This window comes from Notamacropus eugenii, chromosome 5 (assembly GCF_028372415.1).
Source record: "Notamacropus eugenii isolate mMacEug1 chromosome 5, mMacEug1.pri_v2, whole genome shotgun sequence".
Lineage (NCBI taxonomy): Eukaryota > Metazoa > Chordata > Mammalia > Diprotodontia > Macropodidae > Notamacropus > Notamacropus eugenii.
The window spans coordinates 253,566,097-253,586,325 of record NC_092876.1 but is presented as its reverse complement, the minus strand read 5'-3'; the positions used below and the strand labels follow the sequence as shown (position 1 = coordinate 253,586,325).

Below are 20,229 nucleotides of genomic sequence, written 5' to 3'. Positions count from 1 at the left end.
GATATGCCTCCTCAGACATGACCAATGTGGTGATTTGTTTTTCCTAGATTCTACGTATTTAGTAGGAACCTTCTTGGGGTGGAGATGAAGGGAGGGAGATGGGTCTATGGGCAGTGAGAGATGAAAAAAAACTGGAATCAGAAGTGTGGGTGGGCTCTTTTTAATGGTAGTGAATTTCCCACCATTGGAACTGTGGTGCCTCAATACAATTAGAAGTGTTTACTTTGGGGCTTGTTTTTTTTAATGAAATTTTTACTAATATGGATATTTATAAAGTCACTTTCAAATTTATATGTATATATGTAATTATTATTAATATTGTTATTATCATCAAGTTCATGCTCCCCTGTTCCCTTTATGTTCAGAGGAATGTTAGTCAGAAAAAATACCACTGTTCATGCCTCACAGAGTCTTTCTAGCATATCTAGACTTACTTAATTTGATTCAGTTTAACAAACATTTATTAAATATGCATTGCATGTAAAGCACTATGTCATGTGCCACCTGCTTCTGTGGTTGCCCCCCTCTCCCTACCTAAAATAGTATTCTCTAAACCAGACTTCCCAAGATTATCTATACCTCCCTGCCTACCAGGAATTAATCCATTCAGCTATGGAGATGTGGAAGGGGACTCTCCAGCTTGGTGAGTCAGTGATTACAAATTCATGAACATTATTTGTCTATCTAGCTAGTTTGGTCTTGGTTTCATTTTCATCTACCCTCAGCATCCTCCCATATGACAGTAGCCCTCCCCCACCCTCTCCATCCCATTTTCCACCTCAGGCTCTGGCAATAGTAATCAAATCAATATGACCATTCCTTCTGGAACAGGCAAAACAAGTGATTACTTTTGACTTCATTCACTATTCTTATAATTTCTCTGACCATCAACTCCCTTTCCACTAATTCCATATATTGCTCCCCACCACTGCTAATCCCATTGGAAAGTACTATCCTAGAGGGCAAGGGGTTACTTCACTAGCATCCCACACCACTCTGGTGAATAGTAATTAGTGATGTTAAATAAGTGCTTTTCCACTCATCATGGAACATAGAAAAGTTTTAGCCCTAAGTAGCTTACTCTATTGACTGAATCTGCCATGGACTGAGGTAAGATTTAGTGATATAGAAATAAAAGAGAGGGGAGGAGCCAAGATGGCAGAGTAGAAAGACACACATATGCTAGCTCTGAACCCACACCCCATAAAATACCTGTAAAGAAGAACTCCCAACAAATTCTGGAGCAGTAGAAGCCACAGAACAATGGAGTGGAGATTTCTGTTCCAGAGAGACCTGAAAAACCCACATGAAAGGACCAGATCCAGAGCAGAGCCCAGCCCTGTCTGGGCCACACAGCACTGAGAGGAGCAGATCCCAGCAGGCGTCAGGGACAGAATCTCCAGCGGCCGCTCAGGTCCTTCCACCCAGAGGTGCCAAAGGTCAGTGAGAGGGTCTCTTCAGCTCACCAAGAGGGGAGTGGGGGCGAAGCCAAGATGGCAGAGTAGGAAGACGCACATACACATAGCTCCGAACCCACAACCCACAGAACGGCTAGAGGGGACCAACTCACGGTGAATTCTGCACCCAGAGGCCATGGAATATTGGAGCGAGGGAGATTTCTGTTCCGGAGAGACCTGCAAACCGCTCGCGGGGGGTCCTTCGCGCTGTGGACTGGGCGCCGGGACTGGGAGCTGAGTGCAGCCCTGCAGTGGCCGCGACACCGTGAGGAAAAGATCCGAGCGGGCTGTGGAGACGGGATATCCTGCGGCCAGGTGGGTCACTCCACCCACAGAGGGACCTGCAAACCTCTCGCAAAAGGTCCGTCACACTGCAGACGCGGAGCCCAGCCCAGACCTGTGGCGGCCGGGGCTCCGAGAGGTACAGATCCGAGCAGGCTTCAGGGACGGGATCTCCAGTGGTGGCACAAGCCCCCCCACCCACAGGAGATGAGGGTCGGTGAGAGAGTCTCTTTGGCGGGTCAAGAGGGGAGTAGGGTGCCCCCATGGCTCGGGACCCCCGGGAGATAGAAGCTGAGAGGCGGCTGCAGACAGGGGCTCCCCAAGCGGGCAGGAGCCTGGATCCATTGTGGAAGGTCTGTGAATAAACCCCCTGAGGGAACTGAGCCTGAGAGGCGGCCCTGCCCTGACCTGACCATCTGAACTTAATTCTCACACTGAATAGCAGCCCTGCCCCCGTCAAAAGCCCTAAGGCGGGAAGCAGCATTTGAATCTCAGTCCCCAAACGCTGGCTAGGAGGATCAGGAGGTGAGGTGGGTGTGAGGAGAATATTCAGAGGTCAAGCCACTGGCTGGGGAGAATGCCCAGAAAAGGGAAAAGAAATAAAACTATTGAAGGGTACTTTCTCGGAGAAAAGACACTTCCTCCCTTCCTTTCTGATGAGGAAGAACAATGCTTACCATCAGGCAAAGACACAGAAATCAAGGATTCTGTGCCCCAGCCCACCCAATGGGCTCAGGCCATGGAAGAGCTCAAAAAGAATTTTGAAAATCAAGTTAGAGTGGTGGAGGAAAAACTGGGAAGAGAAATGAGAGGAATGAAAGAGAAGCATGAAAAGCAGATCAGCTCCCTGCTAAAGGAGAACCAAAAAAATGTTGAAGAAATTAACACCTTGAAAACTAGCCTAACTCAATTGGCAAAAGAGGTTCAAAAGGCCAATGAGGAGAAGAATGCTTTCAAAAGCAGAATTAGCCAAATGGAAAAGGAGATTCAAAAGCTCACTGAAGAAAATAGATCTTTCAAAACTGGAATGACACAGATGGACGTTAAGGACTTTATGAGAAAGACAGATATCACAGAACATAGCGAGAAGATTCGAAAAATGGAAGATAATGTGAAATATCTTATTGGAAAAACAACTGACCTGGAAAATAGAATCAGGAGAGACAATGTAAAAATTCTGGGACTACCTGAAAACCATGATCAAAAGAAGAGCCTAGACATCATCTTCCATGAAATTATCAAGGAAAAATGCCCTGAGATTCTAGAACCAGAGGGCAAAATAAATATTCAAGGAATCCGCAGAACACCGCATGAAAGAGATCCAAAAAGAGAAACTCCTAGGAACATTGTGGCCAAATTCCAGAATTCCCAGGTCAAGGAGAAAATATTGCAAGCAGCTAGAAAGAAACAATTCAAGTATTGTGGAAATACAATCAGGATAACACAAGATCTAGCAGCCTCTACATTAAGGGATCGAAGGGAATGGAATAGGATATTCCAGAAGTCAAAGGAACTAGAACTAAAACCAAGAATCACCTACCCAGCAAAACTGAGTATAATACTTCAGGAGAAAAAATGGTCTTTCAATGAAATAGAGGATTTTCAAATTTTCTTGATGAAAATACCAGAGCTGAAAAGAAAATTTGACTTTCTAACACAAGAATGAAGAGAACCATGAAAAGGTGAACAGCAAAGAGAAGTCATAAGGGACTTACTAAAGTTGAACTGTTTACATTCCTACATGGAAAGACAATATTTGTAACTCTTGAAACATTTCAGTATCTGGGTACTGGGTGGGAGTACATACACACACATGCACACACGCACACATACATAGAGACAGAGTGCACAGAGTGAATTGAAGAGGATGGGATCATATCTTAAAAAAAAAAAATGAAATCAAGCAGTGAGAGAGAAATATTGGGAGGAGAAAGGGAGAAGTTGAATGGGGCAAATTATCTCTCATAAAAGAGGCAAGCAAAAGACTTATTAGTGGAGGGATAAAGAGGGGAGGCGAGAGAAAAACATGAGGTCTACTCTCATCACATTCCACGAAAGGAAAGAATAAAATGCACACTCATTTTGATAGGAAAACCTATCTCATAATACAGGAGAGTGGGGGACAGGGGCACAAGCAGGGTGGGGGGGAGGATGGAGGGGAGGGCATGGGGAGGAGAATGTAATCCGAGGTCGACATTGATGGGGAGGGAAAGGATCATAAGAGAATAGAAGTAATGGGGGACAGGATAGGATGGAGGGAAATATAGTTAGTCCTATACAACACAACTAGTATGGAAATCATTTGCAAAACTACACAGATTTGGCCTATATTGAATTGCTTGTCTTCCAAGGGGAAGGGGTGGAGAGGGAGGGAGCTAAAGAAGTTAGAACTCAAGTGTTGGGATCAAATGTAATGTTCTTACCACTGGGAAATAAGAAATACAGGTTAAGGGGTTAAGAAAGCTATCTGGCCCTACAGGACAAAAGAGAAGACGGAGACAAGGGCAGGGAGGGAGGATAGAGGAGAGAGCAGATTGGTCACAGGGGTAATTAGAATGCTTGGGTTTGGGGGGGGAGGGGATAAAAGGGGAGAAAATTTGTAACCCAAAATTTTGTGAAAATAAATGTTAAAAGTTAAATTAAAAAAAAAAAGAGGGGAGTGGAGTATCCCCATAACTCAGGCCCCCTCAGGAGGCAGCAGAGGAGGCAGCAGGAGACAGGGGCTCCCAAAGCAGGCAGGAGCTCCAATCCATTGTTGAAGGTCTCTGCATAAACCCCCTAAGGGAACTGAGCCCCGTGAGGTGGCCCTGCCCCCACCTGAGCACTTGAACTTAATCTCACACTGAATAGCAGCCCTGCCCCTGCCCAAAGCAGCACTTGAATCTCAGACACCAAGCATTGGCTGGGCAGATCTGGAGGCCAGGTGGGTGTAGAGAGGACACTCAGAAGTCAAGTAACCCACTGGGAAAATGCCTAGAAAAGGGGGAAAAAAATAAGACCATAGGAGGTTACTTTCTTGGTGAACAGATATCTCCTCTCTTCCTTTCAGATGAGGAAGAACAATGCTTACCATCAGGGAAAGACATAGAAGTCAAGGCTTCTGTATCCCAAACATCCAAAATAAATATTCCATGGGCTCAGGCCATGGAGGAGCTCAAAAAGGATTTTGAAAATCAAGTTAGAGAGGTGGAGGAAAAACTGGGAAGAGAAATGAGAGAGATGAAAGAAAAGCATGAAAAGCAGGTCAACACCTTGCTAAAGGAGACCCAAAAAATGCTGAAGAAAATAACACCTTGAAAAATAGGCTAATTCAGTTGGCAAAAGAGGTTCAAAAAGCCAATGAAGAGAAGAATGCTTTAAAAAGCAGAATTAGCCAAATGGACAAGGAGGTTCAAAAGCTCACTGAAGAAAAGAGTTCTTTCAAAATTAGAATGGCACAGATGGAGGCTAATGACTTTATGAGAAACCAAGAAATCACAAAACAAATCCAAAAGAATGAAAAAATGAAAGATAATGTGAAATATCTCATTGGAAAAACAACTGACCTGGAAAATAGATCCAGGAGAGACAATTTAAAAATTATGGGACTACCTGAAAGCCATGATCAAAAAAAGAGCCTAGACACCATCTCTCATGAAATTATCAAGGAAAACTGCCCTGATATTCTAGAACCAGAGGGCAAAATAAGTATTCAAGGAACCCACCAATCACTGCCTGAAAGAGATCCAAAAAAGAGAAACTCCTAGGAACACTGTGGCCAAATTCCAGAGTTCCCTGGTCAAGGAGAAAATATTGCAAGCAGCTAGAAAGAAACAATTCAAGTATTGTGGAAATACAATGAGGATAATACAAGATCTAGCAGATTCTACATTAAGGGACTGAAGGGCATGGACTAGGATATTCCAGAAGTCAAAGGAACTAGGACTAAAACCAAGAATCACCTACCCAGCAAAACTGAGTATAATACTTCAGGGGAAGAAATGGTCTTTCAATGAAATAGAGGACTTTCAAGCATTCTTGATGAAAAGACTAGAGCTGAAAAGAAAATTTGACATTCAAACACAAGAATGAAGAGAAGCATGAAAAGTTAAACAGGAAAGAGAAATCATAAGGGACTTGCTAAAGTTGAACTGTTTACATTCTTACATGGAAAGACAATATTTGTAACTCTTGAAACTTTTCAGTATCTGGGTAGTGGGTGGGATTATACACGCACACACACACAGACAGAGAGCACAGAGTGAATTGAATAGGATGGGATCATATCTTAAAAAAATGAAATTAAGTGGTGAGAGAGAAATATATTGGGAGGAGAAAGGGAGAAATGGAATGGGGCAAATTATCTCTCATAAAAGAGGCAAGCAAAAGACTTTTTAGTGGAGGGAAAAAGAGGGAAGGTGAGAGAAAAACATGAAGTTTATTCTCATCACATTCCACTAAAGGAAGGAATAAAATGCACACTCATTTTGGTACGAAAACTTATCTTACAATACAGGAAAGTGGGGGAGAAGGGGATAAGCAGGGTGGGGGGGATGATGGAAGGGAGGGCAATGGGAGGAGGGAGCAATTTGAAGTCAACACTCTTGGGGAGGGACAGGATCAAAAGAGAGAATAGAAGCAAAGGATAGGATGGAGGGAAATATAGTTAGTCTTACACAACTATTATGGAAGTCATTTGCAAAACTACACAGATATGGCCTATATTGAATTGCTTGCCTTCCAAAGGGAATGGGTGGGGAGGGAGGGAGGAAGAGAAGTTCGAACTCAAAGTTTTAGGAACAGCTGTTGAGTACTGTTCTTGCTACTAGGAAATAAGAAATACAGGTAAAGGGGTATAGGAAGTTATCTGGCCCCACAGGACAAAAGAGAAGATGTGGACAAAGGAAGGGAGGGATGATAGAAGAGAGGGCAGATTGGTGATAGGGGTAATTAGAATGCTCGGTGTTTTGGGGTGGGGAGAGGGAACAAATGGGGAGAAAATTTGGAACCCAAAATTTTGTGAAAATGAATGTTAAAAGTTAAATAAATAAATTTGAAAAAAAACTAAAGTAGAATTCAGGAAAAAAAAGAAATAAAAGAGAGACTTGGACTAAATGCTCTAAGAAAATGGGACAAGAAGATTATTTCACCTAGATATAAGACTTCATGAAGGAGATGAAACCTGAGTGACTTTACCTAGCAGTATATGGTGCTATGTAAGTATATACGTAAGTAAGTATGGGAAGTAGTTCTTGAACCCAGAACTTCTGACTCCCCATCATATACTCCTAAAACTAATACTTCACTGACTGTTAAAACTGAAATATGATAATTTTATTAGAAAAAACTTCAAAAACTATCAAATTCCTCACTGGCTATTCTGGCCAATAATGTAATTTTTCTGCTAAAAATTATTTTCGAATTTAAGATAGTCAATGTGATATGGTTAACAAATGACAAATGATACTTTACCAAATACTTATGTCAATTACATGTAATATGTGTTATGGATAGGTCCATATACATGTTAGGATATTTGAAAACATACTGGGAATCCCCACTGAGGTCCTTTGCATTTTTTGCATGCCCCAAAATTATTTTGGAGGTTTCTTTAATAAGAAATCCCTAATTATTTATAATAATACAAACACTGAGCATTCCTAACGGAGCAATTACCAGATTCCATCTTGTCTTATGATTACTTATTTCATAAACAAATCAACTTGCCAGAGATTCTTATCAGGATTTGTCCAACTTCAAGGCTGATTTCGAAAAAATATAATCATCACTATACTCCTAAAGACTCCTCCTCTCCCCACCCTAACTTTTCTTGGTTCTCCTTTTTAGAAATAATCTTTTTATGTAGCATCAGTTTCCATCATATGCCCCAACCTAGTTATTCTTTATACTTTTAACATTCTCTGAAATTTTGTCTTCAGTGCTTCAGAGTTTTGAACCCTGATGAAGTAATGCTCAAGAAAATTTAAAGCAAAGGAAAACCAAGTATTTCCTAAACTGAGGCTTGTCCCCTGTCCCCAAGAGAAGACTGAATAGCTTACTACATTGGGCTACCATTTGATGTGTTTCTAAATCAGTATGTAATAAATCTATGGTGCTACACATAGAACATACAACCACTGTCCATCTGTCCACATGTGATAGAATAAAATAGTGTATTGTTTTAACAACCGCACATCAATGTCTTCAATAAATATATTATTACAAAAGTACTAAACAGAAAAATGGCCAACAGTGCTGAAGACAGTTCCGTGAATTGACTGTCAATAAATATATGCAGAATGAATTAATGAGTTGATGAATGACTATAGTTATTAGTCATTATTTTTTGACATAATCCTCTTGCAAAGTGCATTTGTCTTTTTTTCCCAAATAATGTATGTGAGTTTTGAGTGTGATTATTATTATTAATTATTACTATTATTATTATTATATTAGCAATGGTTTTTTGATAAAGATTTGAAAAATCTTTGCTCATTGCTGATTGTAGTTTTATAAAGTTTTGTAATTGCCAAGATATTTTGAATTTTCAACAAACCTAGCCTTAATTTACTCAAATAAAAAGACAACCTTTAATTACTCAAAAGAAATTTATGGAATACTGACACATATTTCTTTCAAGAAGTATACCCTCTTGCTTTATTTCTCTGCAGTTTCATGAAACTTCTCACTGGCTCAAAATTAACTTTAATAATCAGTTTCATGACTCATTATGAAAGTGACATGTCAAGACTGACAATATCAAGCTCTATTCAACAAAAAAAAATTATTAAGTACCAACTATATACAAGTCACTCTCCTAGATACTGGAGATATAAAGGAGAAAGGAAAAAGGGGGACCGAAAAAGTAATCTAAATGAAAAACTAATCTCTGCCCTCAAGTACAAAATGTAATCATATCCAGTTAGTCTAAAACACCTTTCCCAAATACAGTTGTAGCGTGGCATAGTGGACAAGATTCGAAATTTGGAGTCAGAGGACTTGTGTTCAAATCCTAAAACTTACCCTTGTATCTTTGGCACATCTTTTACACTCTCTAGGCCTCAGCTGCTTCATTTTTTAAATTAAATGGTGGATTTGTGGATCTTTGAGTTTCTTCTAAGCCTTAATAGGTAATCCTATAAATATTCTTTAATGTTATCTCAGTCAATAGTTATAATATCCTGCTTGAATACTGAAACTAAATCATAACATTGTAAAGGAAAACAATATTGAAAAACTCACAAATTCAACAGTGAAATAACCAGTTAGGTCTCTATATTACTGATAAAGAAGCATATCCTCTGCCTCACAGTAGAAAAGTGATGGATGGTAGGTACATTTTCAGTTATGACTAATAAAATACTTATTTGTTTTGCTTGACTATATTTGCTATCAGGAAAACCTTACATGGAAGGGCAGTGTTAGGATAGAGTGGTTGATTAAAAAAGAGAAGCAAAGTCAAGAAATATTTAAAAAATATTCAGAAGAGAGCAGAAGGAAGTTCAGAAAGGGACAGAGATAAACAGGGTAATGATGGCACTACCATGTTAAATTGAATAGATTTTTTTAAGTCACATGAATATATTCATGGTAAATATGAGTCACATATTTTTCAGCCTCATCTGTACACAGAAAAGTTCATGTTTGTTGATGATTATCTGCTTCCTAATAATTTCTTAAACAAATTAGTACCAACAATTAGCTCCCTTCCTGAAGCTAGGAAAAGGGACACTGATAATCCTAGGAATTGAAAAGAAAAATTGGACAGTGACTCTTTGCCACGTGCAGGAGAAAAGGCGCACTGAATAGCTAATAGAAGTCTGGGCAGACTTTCCTTACATGGAGTCAACAAGCAGCCTTTTCATCTAAATTTGATTTCCCTAGTAGGGAATATTGGGAAGAGATTGCTGAGTGCACCTCAACCTGCTTAACTATTATGTTTCACACTAAATGAATAATTACTTTCTAATAATTATATCTAGCATTTATATTGTACTTTAAAGCTCCTAAAATAATTTAATGTTGTCTCATTTGATACAATAATGCTGAAATATAAGTGCTGTTATTGTCATTATTTTACACAGGAGGACACTGAGGCTAAAAGAGATTGAATGACTTGCCCAGGGTTACACAGCTAGTAAATGTCTGAGACAAGATTCGAATTCAGGTCTCTTTGACTCCAAGTCCTGTTCTTTATCCACTGCACTATCTACCTGCCTCAGCTTTTTAGGACAAATTATTCTTGGTTTAGGTGAAGTGAACACCACATTTTCAGACCTGCAGAGATGAAAAACCAAATACAAAGTTGCAAAGAAAAAGCATGATTCCATAGGAGAGATCTGAAAGACCTTCTCACCTCACTTCAAAGCAGAGGTGGTAGGTCCAGCGGTACTGCACATTGTATGTTTTGGTGCTTTTTCAATATATTGATCAGTTCTGTTTATTGTTTACAATCTTCTTTTGAAAATATTATTTGCCATGCAGGATGGGATAGTGAGGTTTTATATACATACATGTACATACACACACATGTATACATATATACACACACATATATGTATGTATAATTTAAAAATTATAAAAACTTTCTGTGTCACCTTTCCTGAACATCATTTACCTTCCTGGTACTATACCTACCATGCTCCAAATTTCTTTGAGGCCACAAAATTTTGTTTCTCAAAGCTCAATTTATTTCAACTTACCAATGTCGTTTCTAGGACACGTACCAAAAGATAACTGACATTAGTGACACATTTTAATTACTCCTAGCTTAATTGCTTTTAAACCCAGGCTAACTTCAAAATTATACTAAACTGCTCAGTTGACCAATTACTTCTGGAAGAGAGTCGAATGGAGCTGAGAACTCTATACTTCTGTAGCAAAGCATTCATATTCCATTGACTTCATAATACGGGGAAAAACACTCCCATGAGGACAGCAATGTGGTAGAATAGTTTTGTATTTCTCTTTGGATTGAGAGTCTTTCACCGTAATGACATTCTTTACATAACTAGACACCCTTCTTCCCCCCACCAGGAGCTACTGTAATTGGAGCATCCTGGGTAAGGTCAGCCATCAGTGCAAGAGTGTTGGAATGTGCAAAGCCACAACTGGGTACACTGCCAGGGAGACAGTTGGACAGCCTCTTCCCTCTGTGCTTCAGCTTTCCGTAGAGAATCCAGTTGCTCACTTCGTACAATTATTATAGACTTTCAATTCCCTCAGTAAGAAAATGTGGCTTTCTTGACTGCAGTTCTTTTAGTAGATTAACTATATTGCCATTTTGTTTAGCCACTATACCAAGCAGTCATCCGAGTAATCTTTGTTTTCTGCAAGAAAAAAGTAAGCACATGAAATTTTACAAGTGAGTTTTCCTCACTTCAATCAAATGTATTTTCTGCTCTTTCCCCTAAAGCATAGACTCTAATTGAATAATAACTTTTAGTGTTAAAATGTGTCATTTATAGAATTTTCTATTTTCCTATTCTGTTAGGGGTGCAATGGGAAGAGCACTAAACCTGAATTCAGGAACACTTGAGTTCAAATCAACAGCAGACACTCACCAACTGCATGATGCTGGGAAAGACACTTAACCCCCGTCTGCCTTAGTTTCCTCAACTGCAAAATGAGTATCATATTAATAGCACCTGCCATTCAGAACTGTTGCGAGGGTCATATGAGATAAAACTTCTTAAGTGCTTAGCTCAGTGCCTCATACTTAATAAATGCTTATTTCCTTCCTATATCTTTTCATGTCTACAGGGTGGGAAGAAGCGAGAAAGAGATTAAGTGTGAAATATATACACACAGAGAGACACTGAAAGAGAGAGAGAAAAGAAAGGAGGGAGGGAGGCAGAGAGAGAGAGAGATTATACTATCTAGATAATTTTTGGTCTGGGAAAGGGGTAACCAAATAACTTTTGAAGGCCAAGAACAGTTGCTAACTCTGAATGCCAAGAAGATCAAAGTTAAACAAGAAGCAGATGAATGGGTGAGAAGCAAGCACTGCCAAGCATAAGGGCATAGGCTAATAATTAGAGATCAACTGAAGGGTCAGTCTATCAGTGGAGATAGTAAAAGCAGCAACTGGAATGCAGGCCAGTGCTATTAAGTTAGAGTCTGAGTCAGAAACAGAAGCCAAACAGAAAGCCAAGGAAAACTGAAAAAATCCGAGAGCAGAGGATCTCACTGATTAACAGGGTCTCTTTATTATAGAGTTATATACATTTCTTAATGCTGTACTACCAAATGCATATATAGATCAAGCTTTCTTTATGTTGTGTCCTTGACAATATCTAGCACAGTGTTGGTCATCCAGCAAGGTCATGACACATACCTAGCAAATTGATGATATCAGAAGATCTAGGAAATGAAAACAGAATGGATATAAAATTGTCTTTATTATTTCTGAGGCTGAAAGACAGGGGAAGGAAGCATGGACGACAGAAAGTTTCATGGAAAATCTAAAAACTTCACTCCATTTATTAATTTCAACTTATTTGACCCAAAGTGCTAAAAAGTTGTAAAGGTCAGTCTGTTATTTATACATGGAGAGCCATTGTCAAAAACAGGAAGACTTGGTTTAAGTTCTACCTCTGACACTAAGTGGTATGTGACCTTGGGCAATTTATTTAAGCTTTTAGTGCTATATGTAATTCTTTATGTCTGAAAGCTCTAGAGAAGGCTCTGACCTTTTTAGTACAGAGAGTTTCCTCATCTTGGAATTTCCTATACAGGAGTGTCTTGGGGCCAACTTGTAAGAACTCTTTGTTAAATTTTCAACGTGAGCCTCTACACCTCAGAAATTGACAATCACTACAAATCACAACTTGATTTATTGTTTTGTTTGTTGTCTAGATTTAGTAAAATATTGTTTTCTTGAGAGTCCGTTTATTGAACATTTAACAGCAGACTCTCATTTGCTTCATAAACATTGCTTAAGCTTGGTAGGAGTGCAGTACAAGGTTCAGAGAGTAGTCATCACCAAACTGAAGGCCTGGTGACTGGAGGCTAAACATAATAACTGGCATTTATACAGTGCTTTAAGCACTCTACAAAGTACTTTATATTCATTATGACATTTGAGCCAGACAGCACTCTTTGACTATGCTAGTGAAGTCACTGATCTTTCCTATTCGCCTAACAAGTGATACCATAACCAGATCGGAATTTTCCTCCTCTCTTTTAACCTTCCTAGTTTTTGTTAAGAGAGTTGGAGGGTGATGACCATAAAAACCTAAGGATACTTCTGATTTTTACTAAAAATTATAAATGACAATATGATATACCAGATATAATTTTGAAACCAAAATATATCCTTACCTGAAGGTATTTTAAGAAACAACTGTGTCTCAATTTAAATAGTGCTTTTCAATTAAGAGAGTACTTTCTTCAAGACAATCTTGTGATGTAAGAATGCAAGTATCATTATCATTTTTACCTATAGATAAATTGTTTTCCAGTGAGATAGTCACTGGCCACATTAATAAATCTTGGATTCAGGTTTTCAGATTCAAAGTGCAGCACTTTTACCCCAGCATCACTCAACACCACAACATGATTAAATATACCCTATTTACAATTATATATGTTGAAGAAAAAAGCCTTATCTGTTAATATGCAAATGGAAGTAAACATTAAAAGGAAATCATAAGCCACTGGCAATTGCAAAAATTAATATGTCATTTTCCTGAAGGTGGGGTGGGGAAGATGTAGATATTTTGCCCAGCGTCTATTCAAAGAATGGATAGGATTCTAAAAAATGGAGAAACTAATATAAGTGATTTGTTCACAATCACAGAGCAAGTGGCAAAGATTGGATTAGGATTGAAGTCTCCTGGCTCCTCTGGTTCAAGTCTCTTTCCAGGAAACTACTGTCTCTGCTTCATCAATTACAATCCATCAGCTGCAATCAGAAGGTATTTTGTAATGACACATTGAAGCAATTTAAAACTGTGTGAATAGCTGTAAAATGATAAAGAATAAACCTGATGACAGGTAGTATTCCAAAATGGAATCATTTATTTTGAGCAAAGATTTAAGGCAGCCTGTGCTACCAGGGAGCAGAGGTGTTCAAAATGAACAGCAAAATGCAATTTTCCCACCTCAGCAAAAGAAAGCATGATGGTCACATATCAGCCCTCCACCATACTTCATTGGTGCTCTGACATTTTCAAAACAGGAAGGACACCAAAATTGTTTAAAGCAGACAATAAAAAGGGGGAGAAGAAAGACTGATGTTTCTAACACAAATTTTCCCTGCAAGAAATGTTCTAACAATATGAAACTTCAAGTTAGAAACTGGCCATGTTACTTAAAACACGTACCTTGTTTTTAAGGGGAAAAAAACAAAACATTAATTAGCCCAAATCACCAAGAATGGTCCCTGTTGTGCTAGAGTTGACAGTAAAACACAAAGACTCACACACAAACTTTTTAGCAAATATCTTTGACATGCATTTACAAATAATGCTCATGGAACTAAATCCAAAATATTTTAAAGTTGTAAATAGTGTTGAAGTGCCACAGTGAAGACTAAAAAAGAGATTATCTGATTGGTCATTCTCATTTCCCATCAGAAGTCTCCAGAACATTTGTGAAAGTCATTAGGACAAATGATAGAATGTTAAAACTGCCACATACCCTAGAGATCTTGGATTCCATTGTACTGGTGAAGAAAGTGTGTCCCATAAAAGTGAAATGATTTGTCTAAGGGATTTGTCTTGGGCAAATCACCAGGTCTTCTAATTTTTAGCGTTATGCCTTTCCCACTAAACCATGCTACGTATACCCTAATTTTGTTTTATCTCATCAGAAAATAAAAGGTCAAGGAAAATGTTATTGACATCATGTTTTCAAGGATGGTTGAAAAAGCACTGTTTCTTTCTCTAGACAACTATTCTGGAAGGTACTGGTACAACAATAGTAACAGCAGTAATGTAGAAACTAGATGATAATTCCCTTTTAAAAATAAGCAGGGGCAGCTAGGTGGAACAGGGGATAGAGCAACCACTACTGGAGGCAGGAGGACTTGAATTCAAATATAGCCTGAGACACTTATTAGCAACATGACCCTGGGTGTATGGAGGCAGGAGGACTTGAATTCAAATATAGCCTGAGACACTTATTAGCAACATGACCCTGGGTGTATGGCCAAGGCAATATTCACAGCACTGGTGGTGACTATGAATGTGCCAGTGTAGTTCTCAATTGCAAAGTATAACAGACTCTCCATATAGAAGGCAGAAGAAAAACATTTATTCAAACACCAAAAAACCAAAGCCCTCATAGTAACCAAGAAGTCAATACACATTATCACTGCTGGGGGTGGGGGTGCAGGGGAAGCCATTCCCAAGCCTCCCCCCACTACCCTCTATTAGGACCTTCCCACAAACAAACACTCAGGAGCCGAAGCTGTGCCTGCCTGCCTGTGTCCTTCCTAGCTCTGGTGACCAACTTCATCTCAGTTCTGCTCCACCCTTCCTGTTTCACCCATTCAGCAAGCTCTTCCCAGCACAAGTGACTTAAGCTTCCACATCATTGAAGCAGGTCACATAGGCCTATTAATGAATGGGAAAGATTGCCCCATTTAAATTACCTTTACACTGGGCAAGTCACTTAGTCCCAATTGCCAAAAATTAAAAGCAAAGGAATTTCCAGTCACATGATCAACCAAACAGAGGACTAGATATTTTCTCCTATCTTCAAGATCTAGAAAATCTCTCTAAGACAGTAATAATGTATAAGAGAAAAATAAAAGTCAGCTGCCTTCATGTTCTAAGATACCAAGAACCCCAACAAGGCAAAAACTTGATAAACAGGAAAGAAAGCTAAACCTTAACCTCTAAGTCCCTTACTCAATACTCAGCTTCCCACTGACCACCATGACCTGGCATAACTGTGCAGGGTAATTGATAGGATTGCAACAGAACACCATTCTCCCTCTCCTTAACCACCCATCGCTTAGACAAGAAAAACAAAAAATCAGAAGCATATTCTAGCTGGCACAACAGATGTCGTTATTGCAACAAAATTCAACTGAAAAGCTAAGAAACAGAAGTCAGGACACATGTGGGTAAAATGTTCACTATGCCAAAAGGAAAAGGATGGATATCCACCTAGGGCCATTTAAAATAGAAAAAAAAATCATCAATTACCTTCTGAACAAAACAACAACAAAATGAAATATCATAGTCTAAAATTCACAGCTTCCAGGTAAAGAAAAATACTGGAAACACTTGGAAAAAGAAGAAAAAAAGAACAACACTAGTTAATGTCAAGAGTAAATATCAAGATCATACATGCTTTCGTAGTCACCACCCTACAGGAACAGAGAACTTAGGATATGGTATTACAAAAGAGAAAAGATGGGAAAGAAACAAGAATTTATTTAGTGCCTACTATGTGCCAAGCATTGTGGTAAAAACTTCACAAATATTATCTCATTTGACCCTCACAACACTTCTGTGAAATAGGTGCTATGATCTCTATTTTACAGTTGTTGAAACTGAAGCAATTAGATGTTAAGTGACTTGCCCAGGATCACACAGTTAGTATCGCTGAGTCTGGATTTAGTCTCAGATTTTTCTGACTTGCCCAGGATCACACAGTTAGTATCCCTGAGTCTGGATTTAGTCTCAGATTTTTCTGACTCCACAGCCAACATTCTATTTACCAGACCATCTACCTGCCTCAAAAATCTATATCTATATCTATCTATCTACATCTATATCTCTATATCTGTGTGTGTGTGTGTGTGTGTGTGTGTGTGTGTGTGTGGAGAGAGAGAGAGAGAGAGAGAGAGAGAGAGAGAGAGAGAGAGAGAGAGAGAGAGAGAGAAAGGATTACACAGAACAAGTAAACTTGCCCAGTAAAACTAAGTATAATCTTAGAAAGGGATAAATAGATATTTAATGAAATAGAGAACTGCTAACAAGTCCTGATATAAATACTGAAACTAATTTTTATTCTTTTTTATTTTAAATTTAAAAATATTGTGGTGATGTTTCTCTGGAAGGGGGAAGGGAGAAATGGTGGGATAAAATAAGGTGATAAAAAAGATTAAATTTTTTAAATAAAGCAAAGAAGCTGACAATGAAGCAGAAGGAAGAATTTTTTTTCCACAACCCTTTTGAATGCAAGATCATACCCTACACATTCCAAAAAGGGAGAACTCAGAAGTATTAGAAGTTTCAAAATGTTTCAGATATATTCTTCTCTTCTTTTCTCAAGAAAAAGCAATGGATAACAAATACATTTTAAACAAAATACTTCTGTAGTCAAAGAAGAAATGTGGGAAATATTGTTTCAGTATTGAGTTACAAAAATAAAATAATTTTTTAAAGTTAGCCATAACAAGACTCTTCAGTTAAAACAGCTCTAGTTTCAGTGGTAAAATACCAACCTAGTCAATTACAGGCTAATCAACAATCCTTACAGTAGGAAAAATATTTGACATCTTTAGCATTGGGTTGCCACATGCCTTTAAGTATGTGCTGTATACAACCATGGGAAAATATGTATTCCATTTCCAAAAGTTATTTTTGGACATAATAACATAACATTCCAGGGAGGAAAAGATGAATGATCAAAAAAATTCATTATTAGCACTGCTAATTCAGGAGGGGGTGGGGACATCTGAGTAGTGATGATTCACTCTGAAAATGCATGCCACAGTAAGACTATGACTTCATTAGATTATAATTATTAAAATTACCCAGTCTATATTATTTTTTTCAGAGTATACAACAGAATTTTAGATTTCAAAATAAAAATGTCTAGCACTATAGCATCAGAAATAAAAGGTGAATCAAGATCAAAGATTTAAAATATTTATGAAAATGTGGAATTTATGAACTTCTACTTATAGAAATTATAGAATACAAATTTTTTTCACAAACATTGGTGACTAAATTTAATGAATAATTTTTAGGTTATCACTATTGCAATAACATGTAACAGATCTAGGGAAGAAATTGAATTTTAAATACCATTGTATCTCTAGTGGAATAAAGAAGTGGACAGTAGATTCAATGCTGGATTTGTAGTCAAAGGACATGAGTTTAAATCCCCACATGGTTCTATCACTTACTTGTGTGGCCTGAGACTCACTTAGTCTCTTTGAGTTTGTTTCTTCATCTACAAATTCGAAATCCCTTTAGTAGCTCAACCATTCTTCAATAACTTCAACATTGGAAGTGCTAAAATGGAACCAAGAAAATTCATTTCTATAAGCAATGACAAAACAATGTGAGAAGAAACATGAAACAATTTAAAAAATGAATATAGTTGATTCTCAGACTAAAAAAATCCATTAAAAGTTGGTCTTAATAATTCACAATTATATAGAACTTTAAATTTTGTACAACATTTTCTTCATAACAACCCTGAGGAGGAGGTTGTATAAGTATCATTTTCATCATTTACAGAGGAGTAAACTGAGACTCTAAGAAGTTAAATGAATGTCCTTTGTTCTCATAGTTGCTAAAGTAGGATTAAGATCCAAGATTCAGCACTAGAACTCTCTCCAATACCAATGTTCAGCCAGCTTTGCTTTATCTTGGGCATATCTTTGCATAAACCCCGCACAGAGAAACAATACAATAATCTACATATCTAGAGGCTTTTCTACACATTGGTTTTTCATTTTTTTAACTTTTCAATATTTGGGCTATCCATCTGGTACCTTTTATTCTCATCATATAATTATTTTACTACCTATTTTACAAGTACTTTAAATGCCTTTTGTGAGCTTAAGTCATTTGGTGATAAACTTCAGTCTTCTTCAACCCTTATACAATTTTCCATTGTCCTATTGGTTATTTGAAATTGTGGTGATCCTAGATTTGGAACAACACTAACAAACTATTAGTGTTAAAAAAAAAAAAAAAAAGATGAACTTTTGGAAAGGAAGAGGGAGAATCATTTAAATGCTTTGCAATTTTCCAAAGATGATCCAATCTGATTTAAGAGTCAATCCTAAGGCTGATTTATGTCCAGAATCAACAAACAGATAGAATAACTGAGTTGCTCATCCAACTATATATCCTAATCTGAGAAACATCCATTCTTACTATGTTTGATTTTCCTTGTGTAGATTAGGAACCATCCCTTTTGAGTACCTATGGATCCCTCAGATAATCAGTGTAATATCCAGAGCTCAATGATGTAAATTCCATGTCATTTGCAAAGAGTAGCCTTTGGAAAACTATGTTTGTGTGTGTGTGTGTGTGTGTGTGTGTGTGTGTGTGTGTGTGTGTGTGTTGTAGTTCTTTCCTTTGGACTCTGAATATAACACTAACAAATACTTACACAAATATATACTTTTTTGTTTCATTAGTTGATATTCAGAGAATTGTTTAAAAAAAATTATCTTAGTCATTTCCAATTCTGGGAGCCAAGATGGCAGAGTGATCAGTAATTGCTGTCTTCTTCCCCTTGGTGTCCTTGATGAGCCCAGAGAATATCTCCCTAGGAAAAACCCTGGAACAGTGGTTGCAGCTGAAGGGGTAAACAGTCTCTTAGCTCATGACACTAAGAAAATCGCTAAGGAGAGTCCCTCTTGCAGTGTCTGAAGGGGGAGCAGTACAGGACCAGAGCTATCCCAGATGGCCCCATTTCAGCAAACTAGGAGAAGATCCTGACTCCCAGGGGGGTGAGCCTACAACAACCAACACGAGGACCCCAGGCATACCTCAGCACCCCGAAGGAACTGGGAAGACACTAGCACAGATGGGATCACTAACTACTGAACTTACCTATGTTGTAGCTCAGCAGAGGACAACTCCTGTGGCCAGACCACCCCTCCCCCACACTTAATGAGTTAGCTCCAAGGTAACTGTGGGGAAACCCAAAAAAACTCACCTGCCTCTGCTTTTCAACACCAGCCAGCTCAGCACCAGGTAAGCTGCAGCATTTTCACTTCTAGCTGAATGAACCAGAGGCCACAGCAAACAAAGCCTCAAGTTTTAGGCACAAGAACTGTGGGACAGAGCCCTCCCATGCCCCAGACACAGAGATCTACTTTAAAAGCCAAGAAAAGGGTGATTATCATGAGTAAGAAGCAAAGCAGACAAGAAAAGGCCATAGAATCTTTCTATGGGGACAAGGACCAAAACACAAATACCAAAGAGATCAGCACTGAGACTGTACTCCCATCTGAAAGTTCAGAAGGGAATATGAACTGGTCTGAAGGACAAAGAGCCTTCTTGGAAGAGCTCAGGAAGGATTTTAAAAACCAAACTGGAGAAATAGAAGGAAAACTGACCAATAACTTTAAAAGTATGAAAAAAGAAATCACAGAAGAATTTAAAAGGACAAATGGAAAAGGAAGTACAAAACCTAACTGGAGAAAATAACTCCTTAAAATGAACAATTGGACATATGGAAATGGTGAGGGAAATGTTAACTGAAGAAAACAATTTGATAAAAATTAGAATCAGGCAAGAAGAAGCTAATGAATCTATGACACATCAAGAACCAGTCAAACCAAATGTAGAGAATGAAAACACAG

At 38.3% G+C, this 20,229-nt stretch overlaps 1 long non-coding RNA gene across 1 annotated transcript; it reads right to left on the bottom strand.

The window, feature by feature from the left end:
• Positions 1-10,661: 10,661 nt before the first annotated feature.
• Positions 10,662-17,917, bottom strand: LOC140509129 (uncharacterized). Its single transcript, XR_011968584.1, has 2 exons — positions 17,809-17,917; positions 10,662-11,047 (listed from the first exon to the last, which is right to left on the bottom strand). It is a non-coding gene; the product is annotated as an uncharacterized lncRNA (long non-coding RNA).
• Between the last annotated feature and the right edge of the window lie 2,312 nt (positions 17,918-20,229).